Source organism: Mesocricetus auratus, unplaced genomic scaffold (assembly GCF_017639785.1).
Source record: "Mesocricetus auratus isolate SY011 unplaced genomic scaffold, BCM_Maur_2.0 Super-Scaffold_100006, whole genome shotgun sequence".
NCBI classification, from domain to species: domain Eukaryota; kingdom Metazoa; phylum Chordata; class Mammalia; order Rodentia; family Cricetidae; genus Mesocricetus; species Mesocricetus auratus.
In genome coordinates this window covers 65,347,919-65,359,386 of record NW_024429190.1, presented here as the reverse complement: position 1 = coordinate 65,359,386, position 11,468 = coordinate 65,347,919, and the positions used below count along the sequence as shown (strand labels likewise).

General features: G+C 38.9%; 1 pseudogene; it reads left to right on the top strand.

The window, feature by feature from the left end:
• Window positions 1-294: 294 nt before the first annotated feature.
• Window positions 295-1,543, top strand: LOC101840447 (annotated as a pseudogene).
• The last annotated feature ends 9,925 nt before the right edge of the window (window positions 1,544-11,468 follow it).

The following is an 11,468-nucleotide window of genomic DNA, read 5'->3' as shown; positions in this document are numbered from 1 at the left end:
TACATCATGGGGGACCTGAGCAGGCTTCTATCTCTCTGACTAGAGGAGCATAGCTGTAACACTTTCATGGGGGAAACTTTCACTAGCAGAGTATCACTGCAACCACTACACCATCCAAACCCTTCCCTACAGGAGCAGAGTTGTTACACTTGCACTGGGGAAAGCTTTCCCTGGAGCAGAGCTGTCAGCTGCTAAGCTTACACTGACTTTTTGGTATTTCTTACCTCCCAACTGCCAGCATACATTTCCATCCAAGCTGCAATGCTTACACCTATATGAAGCACCAAATCAGGGATGGAATGGCAGCCTAGTTTGTCAGGCAGCCTGACTGGTGCACACCTAGGCATGCTCTTCGGGGTAGGTGATTTGCTGTAGTTTTATTTTCTGTTCTTTACTGATTTAAACATATTTAAACCATTTTCACCATAGACTTTTAGGAGAAGTTTCTTCTCTCACCTGTGACAGTTGCCCTGTGTGTTTGGTCTATGTGTGTTTCCCTCATGAAAGAACTTCTGTCATTCTTTTTTCTGAAGTTTTTCTCTCTCTAGTTCTCTTTTCCTCTCCCTCTTCTTTTATTCTGTTTTCTTATTTGCTTTAGAAACTGTTTTGCCCATAGGTATACATGAGACTTTGTGGTGCAAAGGAATAATACTCTGAGTGACTATGATGAGAAAGACATTACTTACATTAATATTGAATTTTTAAAAATCCAAGAATAAAAAAAACTCCCTGAAAAATTCTTAGAAAAGAGAGAGGGGCAGCCGTGGCAACTCCACTGTGACAGTGGTTGCTGTGACAAAGCCTGTACCAGGCTATGAATGAACCGAGCTCGGACTGAGCTGGACTAGGGTGAGCTGCAGGCAGTCCTGGAGACTCCTGAAGGCAAGCAGGGAGCAGGTAAACAAGGGAAATTTTTCGTTGTCACCTTGGCCATCACTCAAGTTTGGTTATTTAAAATTTGTACCTGTTTTCATTTCGAAAGGGATTAACAAACAATTTGGGGAGAGGAAGGAAATTAAGCTGAGACCAAATGATTTTCCCCACCAGAGCTGAATATTCCCCTTTCCCTAAGTAGACAAATGTGGAGGAGTGGACTTCCTGGGATAAAGATGCCCAAAAGTGTAAAGAATGAAGGAGGGAATGGGGATGTGACAACACAACAAAATTCTTTGGAACACCTGGAACCTATTTCAGGGACATGATACCAAGTATAAGGAAAACCCAGAAAAGTGTCATTGAGAAGATAGAACCATTGAATTTTGGTATCCCAAATGGTAGCACCAGTTTTTCTAGTAAACTGGTGGCTACACAAGTTATGCCTTTTATCCAGCAACCTTCAGAATCAGGTGACTTTGAAACCCGGAAGAAAATACCAGTGCAAAGGAAGAGGAAGAAGATGAAGCCTGGCCAGCAGAAGTCCTGAGGCAGCAGAACATTGCAGACAGAGAAAAGAGCAGCAGAACAGCAAAGAAAGAAAATGGAGGAGGAAACTCAGTGTCTGCTGAAGAAGAAGCAAAACAAGATTGGTGCAAAAATTTTCTAACACATGCTTGCCTGTCATGCTTACCCATGGATGGTAAGAGAAGTGTGGGCCCTCAGCCTACAGGACAAGCATTTGTATGGACTGGAGATAATTTTCAGAATATAAGCACAGTACTTGCTCTTGAAGTGTTTACTGAGCCCAGCAGGACACCAGGATTCTCCTGCAATACCTTGAACTATTAGTAGTCAGGACTCAAAGCACAAAGACAATGAGACAAATATTTTCTCCATGACACTATCATAGCCTAGTGTGAACACCCCCTTCTTTCTCACTGTGTGGCCACAGGCAGTTGATTAGTCTCTATTTTCTACTGTGTTCCTCTCTGTAAAATGCCAGTGATAACAGGAGTATTAGTGTGGTGCTTAGTTTGAAACAATTTCCCATGAGTTAAGCTTCTAGAAAACAGTGTGGCACATGGAAACAAGGTGTGTTGTACACACAATCTTCTCTGGCAAAAACCATTTTTTCTTTCATTACAGGTTCTTACTATGCAGCTCTGTCAATTCCAGAATTCACTATGTAGATCAGGTTGTCCTTGAACTCACAGAGATCAGCCTGTGTTGTTATTAGAGGCATACCCACCATGCCCAGCAACAACTATCCATTTTTAAGATATTGGGTCTACTTTACACATTCTGTCTTTGATGATTAATATGACATAACTTTCCCCTCTTGATGATATGTCCTACACTCATGGATGATCTCTGTTTCTTGTTATTATGAACCATTTGACAACAGAGCATGCATTTTATCCATTGCTACAGCATTACAATTTCAATTGTAGCATGGTTTACGTACCCAAATTATGGAGGAGGCCATCCACTCTTCAAATCTATGCCTTTCTTATGTCTTCATACAGTAGTGGATCTTCTTCCAGTCTTTTTCTGTTTGTTGCAATGATTCCCTTTTAAAACTAATTTCCTCAGTAAGGTGGTATACTATATCGTTAAGTCTATGAAAATGACACTAAGAATTTCATTTCTGATGGTAAGGGTTATGGGCAATCTCAACTTTGCCCCCCTACTCTTTCAGTTCTAGATTGTATCTAATGATCTACTTGAGTTCAGAATTTACATTCTTTAATGTATATTTTTTAAATTTTTTCCTTCTTTAAATTATTCTTCTCTCATACAATATATCCTGAGTGAGGTTGTCACTCCCTTCACTCCTCCCAGTCATCCTCCATCTTCCTTCTGCCTCAGGTCCACTGCTCTTTTGTTTTATATCACAAAAGAGCAGACTCCCAGGGATATCAACCAAACATGCCATTTCAAGATGCAAGAAGAGTAGGCACAAACCCTCATATCAAAGCTGGATAAGGCAAACAGGAGGAGGAAAAGGGTCCTAAGAGCCTACAAAAGAGTCAGAGACACCCCCATTCCTGTTGTTAGGAGTCCCACAAAACTCCAATCCAAACAACTACAATGTATATGAAGAGGACCTGCTGCAGATCCATACAGGCTCTGTGACTGCCACTTCCCTCTGTGAGCCCCTGTAATCCCTGCTTAGTTATTTCTCATCATTTACCCCTCTGACTCCTACAATTCTTCCTCCCTCTCTTTGGGGTTCTCTGAGCTCTGTCTAATGTTGGTCTCTGGGTCTGTGCATCTGCTTCCATCAGCAGCCAGAGAAAGCCTCTCTGATGACAACTGGGCTAGGCATCATTGTATGAGTATAGTAGAATGTCATTAGGTATCACTTCATTGATTTTTTTGTGCCAGTTTATGAGCTTCCACCCCAGGTCTCTGTTCTATCCAGATTCCAGTTCCTGGCAATCCAGGTGGTTCCTGGCCATCTAGGCAGTTGGGCCTCAAGTTGACCACTACCTCAAACTCTGAGCCAACATTGTCCCAGCACATCTTTCAGGTAGGACTGATTGTAGGTTCAAGGTTTCATGGCTCAGTTGTTGTCCCAGTTCCACCACTGGAAGCTTTGCCCGATTAAAGAAGATGGCTGGTTCAGGCTCCATATCCTCCATTACTGTGAGGACTCAATAGGGTCACCCTCACAGGTTTCAGGAAGTTTCCACGTTGCCTCCCAAATGCCTCCCAATTCTAGTTATCTTTCTATTTACTCTCTTCCTCTGTCCGTTTCTCCCCACATGATGTATCCTGTTGCCATCTTAACATGTCCCCAATTCCACCTGTATAATGCTTTCTATTTCCCGTTCACAGGAACGTCTATGTCCTCCTTGTTACTTAGCTTCTTGATGTCTCCGGATTGCAGTGATGTTTTTCTTTACTTCACAGCAAATATCCACTTATAAGTTAGTAATATATCGTGTTGGTCTTTCTGGATCTGGATGCCTGGCTCAGGTTGAGATTTTTCTAGTTCAATCCATTTTCCTGCACATGTCATGATGTTACTTTAACAGCTGAGTAATACTCCATTGTTTAGATGTACCACATCTTGTTTGAGAGATATCTATGTTGTTTCCAGTTTCTGGCTATTAAAAATAAAACTGCTACAAATATAGTTGAGCAAGTAACAGTGTGGGATAATGGAGTGTCTTTTGGGTATGTGCCCAAGAATGTCATACCTTAGGTCTTAGGGTAGATGGATTCCCAATTTTGGGGAAAATTACCATATTATTTTCCATAGTGGCTATACTAGTTTGCACTTCACCAGCAATGGAAGAGTATTCCCTTTCCTTAACATCCTTGCCTGCATGAGCTGCAACTTGTGCTTTTGAATTTAGCCATTTTGACAGTTGTAAGATGGAATCTCAAAGTAGATTTGATTTTCTTTTTTTCTGGTAGCTAAGGCTGTTGAACATTTCTTTGTTTATCAGTCGTTTACCATTTCTCTTGAAAATTCTCTGTTTAAATCCATACCAAATTTTAAAAATTTGATTACTTGATTTGTAATTTCTAATTTCTGGAGTTCTTTATATATTTTTGATATTAGCTTTCCATTGGTTGTGGAGTTGGTGAACATCTTTTTCCAACTGACAGTAGATCAACAGGACACAAACTGGAAAGGAAGCAGTCAAGCAGTCAAGGTATCATTATTTGCAGATAATTCTACTAGGGAACTTGTACAAATAATAAACACATTAATGGAAACGGCTGGATATAATATTAACTCAAAAAAGGTCAGATGCTCCTTTTTGCAAATGACAAACTGATGGGAAAGAAATGAGGTAAAGAACACCCTTCACAACAGACACAAACAATGTAAAATATCTTGGGGTAACTCTAACCAAGTATGTATGACAAAAACTTCAAATCTTTGGAGAAAGAAATTGAAGAATTATCAGAAGATGGAGAGATTTTCCATGCCCATGTATCTCTAGAATTAACATAATAAAATGGTTATCCTACCAAAAGCAATTTACAGACTAAATAAAATCCCCACGAAAATTCCAACAAATTTTTTACAGATCCTGAAAGGGCAATACTGAATTTCATATGGAAAAACAAGAAATCTCAGTAATCTATAACAATCCTGAACAATAAAAGAACTTCTAAAGATATTACCATTCCCGTTTTCAAGCTCTACTACAGAGCTATAGTAATACAAACAACATGGTATAGGCATCTAACCAGATTGTTAGAATCAAGTCAAAGACCTAGATATAAACCGACACATGTATGGAGAACTGAATTATTATAAAAACAAAAAGCCAGAAATACATCATGGAAAAATAAAGCATCTGTAACAAATGGTGCTATTCTAAATGAATATTTTCATTAGAATAATGAAAATAGATGCATATTTATCACCCCGTACAAAACTCAAGTCTAAGTGGGTAAAAGAACTCAACATAAATCCAGATATACTGAACCTGATAGAAGACAGTGTAGGGAATCATCTTGAACACATTGACAAAGGAGACAACTTCATAAACAGAGAATCAATAGCACAAGCACTAAGATTGAGAATTTATAATGTGATCTCATTAAACTGAAAAGCTTCTTGTTTGTAATGTAAGGTAAAGGACATTGGCTTTCACACTTATTCATAATTTATATAGCCTATTTTTCACATTTACCCCCTTAACTTTATCTTATCCCTCCCCCTCTTCCACTGATCCCTTCATTTTCCCTAGCTATTCTCTCCTCTTATTTCACGTGTCTTTTTTTTCTGGAGTCTTAAGAGTTTAATTAGCTATGGAGAGATACTATTTCAGCCCAGAAACATGGAGGAGAGCCTTGGCCCTCCCCCAAATTATGTGACAGACTTTGCTGATCCCTCACGGAAGGCCTCACCATCCTTGAGGAGTAGGTGGGGCATGGGTTGGGGGCTGATAGGGGTATGGGAGGATGGGAGAGAGAGGGAATGGGGGGATTGATAAGTAAAATGATTGTTTCTAAATAAGAAAAAGAAAAAAGAATTTAATTAGGGTGCTTTAAGGAGCATGATTGGGAGACATGGACAATTATCCAGTGGTGATACCACTGCAGTAAAGGTTTCTCCATCTCCCATCAACCATTATGTTCTTACTAAAATGAGGGCCCCTATCAAGCTTCTCCTGCCTAGTGACATGATTTTCTAGACAAAATTTTGTTCAGCTGCATAATTTAAAAAATATGAAATTACTTTTAACTCACTGATTCGAAAATAATTTTAATAGCATGACTCATAGAATTATCCACAACATTCCCCGTAAGTTTACCCATACTTTCCTTTTAATGTTACCTGTAGTTATTTTGAATTTATTATTCATTTTCTGTCTTTGTTATTTGAACTGCTGGTGAATGGTGAATGGATAATGTATTCCTATTCCTCTGTTCCTAGCTCTTAGAACCTAAAGAACTTCGTGAAATCATTTGAGTACATTGTTTCAGAAGTACAGGGAATTGGAACCTATGGCCTTGCATATGCTTGGAAAGTGTTTTACTATTGTGTTTGAAATAGTCATATAGGGAATATATGTAGGACGTTAGCATCTTTTCTATGCCTTTTTAGATTATATCTTTGAGGGCAGGACTGCATTAGTACCTCTTCATTGTAGCTGTTACCATGATAATAATTTAATATACAAGCAACTTTCCATATCTACAAGTTCTGATTCCATGGTGTCTACAGTTGTGAAATATAAGGATTTAGACAGAAACTCTTCATGTCATTATCCTCTGCATAACAGCAGTTCTCATAGTACTTATTCTGTGTTAGTTCTAAAAGTGATGTGACCTGAAAGTGTCCTCTTTGAGGAATAGCTTTCATAGTACCACAGAGTGCCATGCAAGCTTCCAAAGGAGGGTAGTAAATAACAGTCTTACCTAGCTATTATGCTGTGAACCACAGCAATGTTTACCATGGCATTGTGAGTCTAAGGGTGCAATAGTGCTGCATATACATTGGTAACCAAGATCTGTCTAGTTGAATTTAAGTTCCCCTGAGGAAGAAGGAAATATGCCTGTGACTGGAAAGCTAGCCAGCTACTGAAGGCAAAAGAACTCAGGATCTTGGAGGAGAGCTTAAAATCATCACTTCAGTAAAACGCATTAATCTAAAACTACATGTTAAAATTTAATTCTTTATCAGGAATGGGCATTTAAGGTGGTCTTTCCACTATTGCTTAGCTTGCCAGTTGGTGTCATCCCTTTAGACCACTAGAGGTCTCACTGGTGCCAGATCTGTCTTCTAACCTATAATTCCCTCTGTCCCCTATTCAACAACCTTCCTGTTCCCCCATGACCTACTCTCTCTTCCTCTTCTCCCCCTCTCTTCTTCCCAGCTCCCACTCCCCCCCACCCCTGGCCGTGTTCCCAATCTTTTCAGAAGATCTTGCCTCATTCCTCTTCTCTGGGGTACCATGCATACTATAACCATCCTGGAGCCTTCATCCAGTGACTGATGTAAGCAGAGGTAAACACCCACAGTTAAACACTGAACTGAACCCATGGAACCCAGTGACACAGAGAGAGGAGCAATGAGAAAATTGGCAAAGAATGGGCTGGCAAAACCAGCAGAGACAGCTGATCTGAACAGGGGAGAGCTCTTGGACTCCAGACTGATAGCTGGGAGGCCAGCATGGGACTGAACCAGACCCCCTGAGTGTGAGAGTCAGTGAGGAGTCCTGGGCAACCTATGGGGCTCTGGGCAGTGGATCAGTGTTTATCTCTGCCATACAAAAGGACTTCATGTGTCCATAACACAAAGAGAGATGCTCTCCCAGCCTGGACTCTTAGGAGAGTGCCTGGACCCTGCCCTGAGTGAAATGACAGACTCTAGATATCCCCTATGTGGAAGGAAATGGTGATAGGGTGGAAGGCTGTGGGAAATAGTGGGGGGGGTGCAGGAGTAGGGGAGGGAGAGGGAACTGGGATTGATATGTGAAGCAAGCTATTTAAAATTAAAATAATAAAAAATTTAATTCTTTATCCACAGATCAGTAAATTCTTACTACTCATCAAAAAAATTTCTATTTTTAACTTATTTAGAATACTACATAAACCAAATGTCTGAAAATGAAGAGAAAGAGATATTGTGTGTTGTCCAGTAATATTTGGAACATACACAGCATAACTCCTATATATAAAGCTTTGGGCTCATTGCCAATATGGAGGAAGAAATATTGTAAGATCCAGAGAAATAGGAAGCTTTAATGAGACTGGGCCTTTTAGAAATGTCGGAGAAGGTACACTCATGAAGTATCATCAACATGGCTATCCAAAAAAGATCTGGAAAAGGATGACATCAGCATTCATGCTAATATCCAAGGGGGAAGTTCATGAAACCTCAATCCTAGACAAAGAGGCATAGACAACAAAGGTGTTCTGAGAGTGGGGAAAATAGTCTTTCTCTGGTAAGAGACTCCCAGTTGGATAACCAATAACAAATGGTCATCCCTGAGATCATATACATTCAAGTGACATTATCAGATAGGTGAGACTGTATTTATATATTTTGGAATACATGTGACAACATATAATGGGAAAGGAGGCCATGAATTTCAAAGAGAAAATGGAAGGACATAAGTGTAGCTTTGGGGGAGTAAAGTGAAGGGTGAAAACGAGGTGATTATAATTGCATAAAATAAATGTATTAAAAAGTGTTCTCTGAAGAATTTAAAATGTATAGATAGCATGACATTTTAAGATATTTGATTATCTATCAAGTCTGGTATTGTGGAGAGGTCCTGGAATAAACTTTCCCTGAACTTCAAAACAACAAATTTTTTATGTAGTTATATTTAATATTCATTATAATTGTTATATAGATACTTAATATGCTTATATAACCCTTAATTTCCTGTGCTATTCAGTTATTTGGTTAGGACTCTGTCATCAGTATTTGGTATCAGAAGGTAATTTAACATCTTCCTAGTTTCCTGTAGGTACATGTGTGTGTAGAGCCATCTGCATGTTAGTGGAGAATGCTAACAGGCTGATCATAGGTGTTATTCTAAGAGGGAAGAAGAGTCTAAATACATGTGATGATGCTGAGTTATTTTCAACACACATGCAAATTGAATTATTTTCAAAAGAAGACTAAAGACGAAGTGACAGGACTCAATCCGTATTCCCATATTTTGTTTAATCATAGTTCATAACTGGTGATTGCTATATGTCAATATTCAGTTTTTCAGTATCTTTCTTGTACTTTGGTATATTGTAGATATTGCAGATAACTGTTTCCACAGAGAGCAACTATAGCTAAGACTTTTGGTACAAAACATCTGGATCCCAGGTGTTGATATTTGGGTCTTTCTCTTCCTTAATTTAATTTTGTTGATTGAGAACAATAGAAAATATTTTTATCTATTAACTCCTCAGTATGAATGGGTTTTGATTATGATTGAAAATGTGAAATAAAAACTATGATAAAACTTCTCTTGCTTTTTTCCCTATGTTCAACAGCACACTAAAGGGAGATGAAAACAAATATAAAATTAGATTAGAGTATGCATAGCATCTTGAAAAGCATGTGAGTATAAATCTTCTATGAGGGCATAAATGAGTTTGGATTCATGTGAATAGAATAAAGTGTTATTTTTTTCATGTCCTCTTTATACATAAAAGAACTTTTGCCATCTGAAGGAGTAGACAGGTCATTGTCTGAGGATGATATGTTTAAGTATGTCCTCTTAGTGGGTGTAATTGGAACAGCTCTAGAGTGTCTAGAGCACTGGTTCTCAACCATTCTAATGCTGTGACCCTTTAATACACATCCTCATGTTGTCATGACCCCCAACCATAAAATTGTTTTTAAGGCTGTTTCATAACTGTAATTTGCTACTGTTATGAATCCTAATGTAAATATTTTGGAGGCAGAGGTTTGTCAAAGTGATCACAACCTACAGGTTGAGAACCAGTGGTCTAGATTGTGTTAGATGTGGCAACCTTTTGTTCTGTATCCCATCCACTCAGGTGATAACCCTGGAAGCTGTGATTAGAATCAATATCTTCATAACTGGTTTGAAAAGCAACCTGTCAGATTCTGTGGTAGAGAGATTCAAAGGCATTCCCAAAGAGGGTCCCTCAGAGGATGGGAAATAGATCTTGGGGCATTTTATAACAGGTCACAGTGGTAGATACCATGTAGGTTGATTTTTCCTGTCTTGCAGCTGCTCTCAAAAATCACTCAGAGGCTAAAAACTAATTACAGGCACGTCCAGTTGTTCAGGGCTGTTACTAGCTAACAGTTACATTGAAATTAACTTGTATTTCTTGTCTTTGCTTTGGTATGTGGCTCATGGCTTGCTAATTCATTTTCTACACACCCTGCTTCTGTGGCTGTTCACTGGAGTCTCCTCCGAATCCACTGTTCTCCTGCCATTTTCCTAGTTTGGTTGTCCTGTGTATAATCCCTGCCTGACTACTGGCCAGTCAGCTTTTATTAAGCCAATTTGAGTGACAAGTCTTCACAGTGTGCAGAGCATTATTCCACAGCAATACCTTGCATGGTTAAATACTAGAACTCACTGTTCCTGAAACTGTCAGGACAATGACTCTCACGCCAAAGGGGGAAAAGAGACAGTTTGTTCTGGAGTCGTATATGGGTAACCATAGTCAGTATTCACAGACCTAAGTTACCCCAAATTTCAGGTTCCCATGTGGCAAAGTTTTCCATGTGGAAATGTGTATGGCAGCAGAACAAAGACAGTTATAAATCAAGAAGCACTTTTCAAATACGTTGGTGGAAAGAATATCAGGTAGCCAGAGAGCTTGTTGTGTGTGCTGTTATGATGCCTAGATAAATTTTTAGCCAGATGTTTTAAAATGACTTATCATTGCATGGGTCACTGATTGTGAAATATTTAAGGATGGGCATTGGCAGATTTGAAATTATTTCTCCATGGGTCAAAGGCAAAAACAGATTAGAATGTTGGAAGCAGGCAGAAGCACACTTATATTATAAACAAAAATCCATTTCTCAAGTGTAATTTTAATTAAAATTGGCTATGGAAGACTGAACTAGATAAATTCTTATACAATGTTTAAAGCAACAACTTCTTTTAGTCACAGGAAATTCAAGTTGTTGATACATATTATTGTTAGTGAATATGATTATTTTAGTGTATATATACATATATATATATATATATATATATATATCTTGTTTTTTTTTTGGTTTTTCAAGACAGGGTTTCTCTGTATTGTTTTAGAGTCTGTCCTGGAACTTGCTCTGTAGACAAGGCTGGCCTCAAAGTCAAGAGATCCGGCTGCCTCTGCCTCCCGAGTGCTGGTACTAAAGGCATGCACCATCAACGCCCGGCTATATATTTCTAATAAATCTGTGTCAATGTGTAGAAGAATTCGGTTCACTGGTCAGTTTTTACCAGTATAATTTTCACAGAGCAGCTATGCTTACTGACAGCTAATAAGACTGTTTCCTCATAGAGTTAGTGTCAGGGATGATCATTAGACCAAAGATTCCTGATACTTCCCTGCTTATACCCCTCTCTTAATTGTATATAATTCTGCCTCAGTTGCTCATGGTCCTCTTGGGAAGTGCTAGCGTTGAAGGTGGTGTC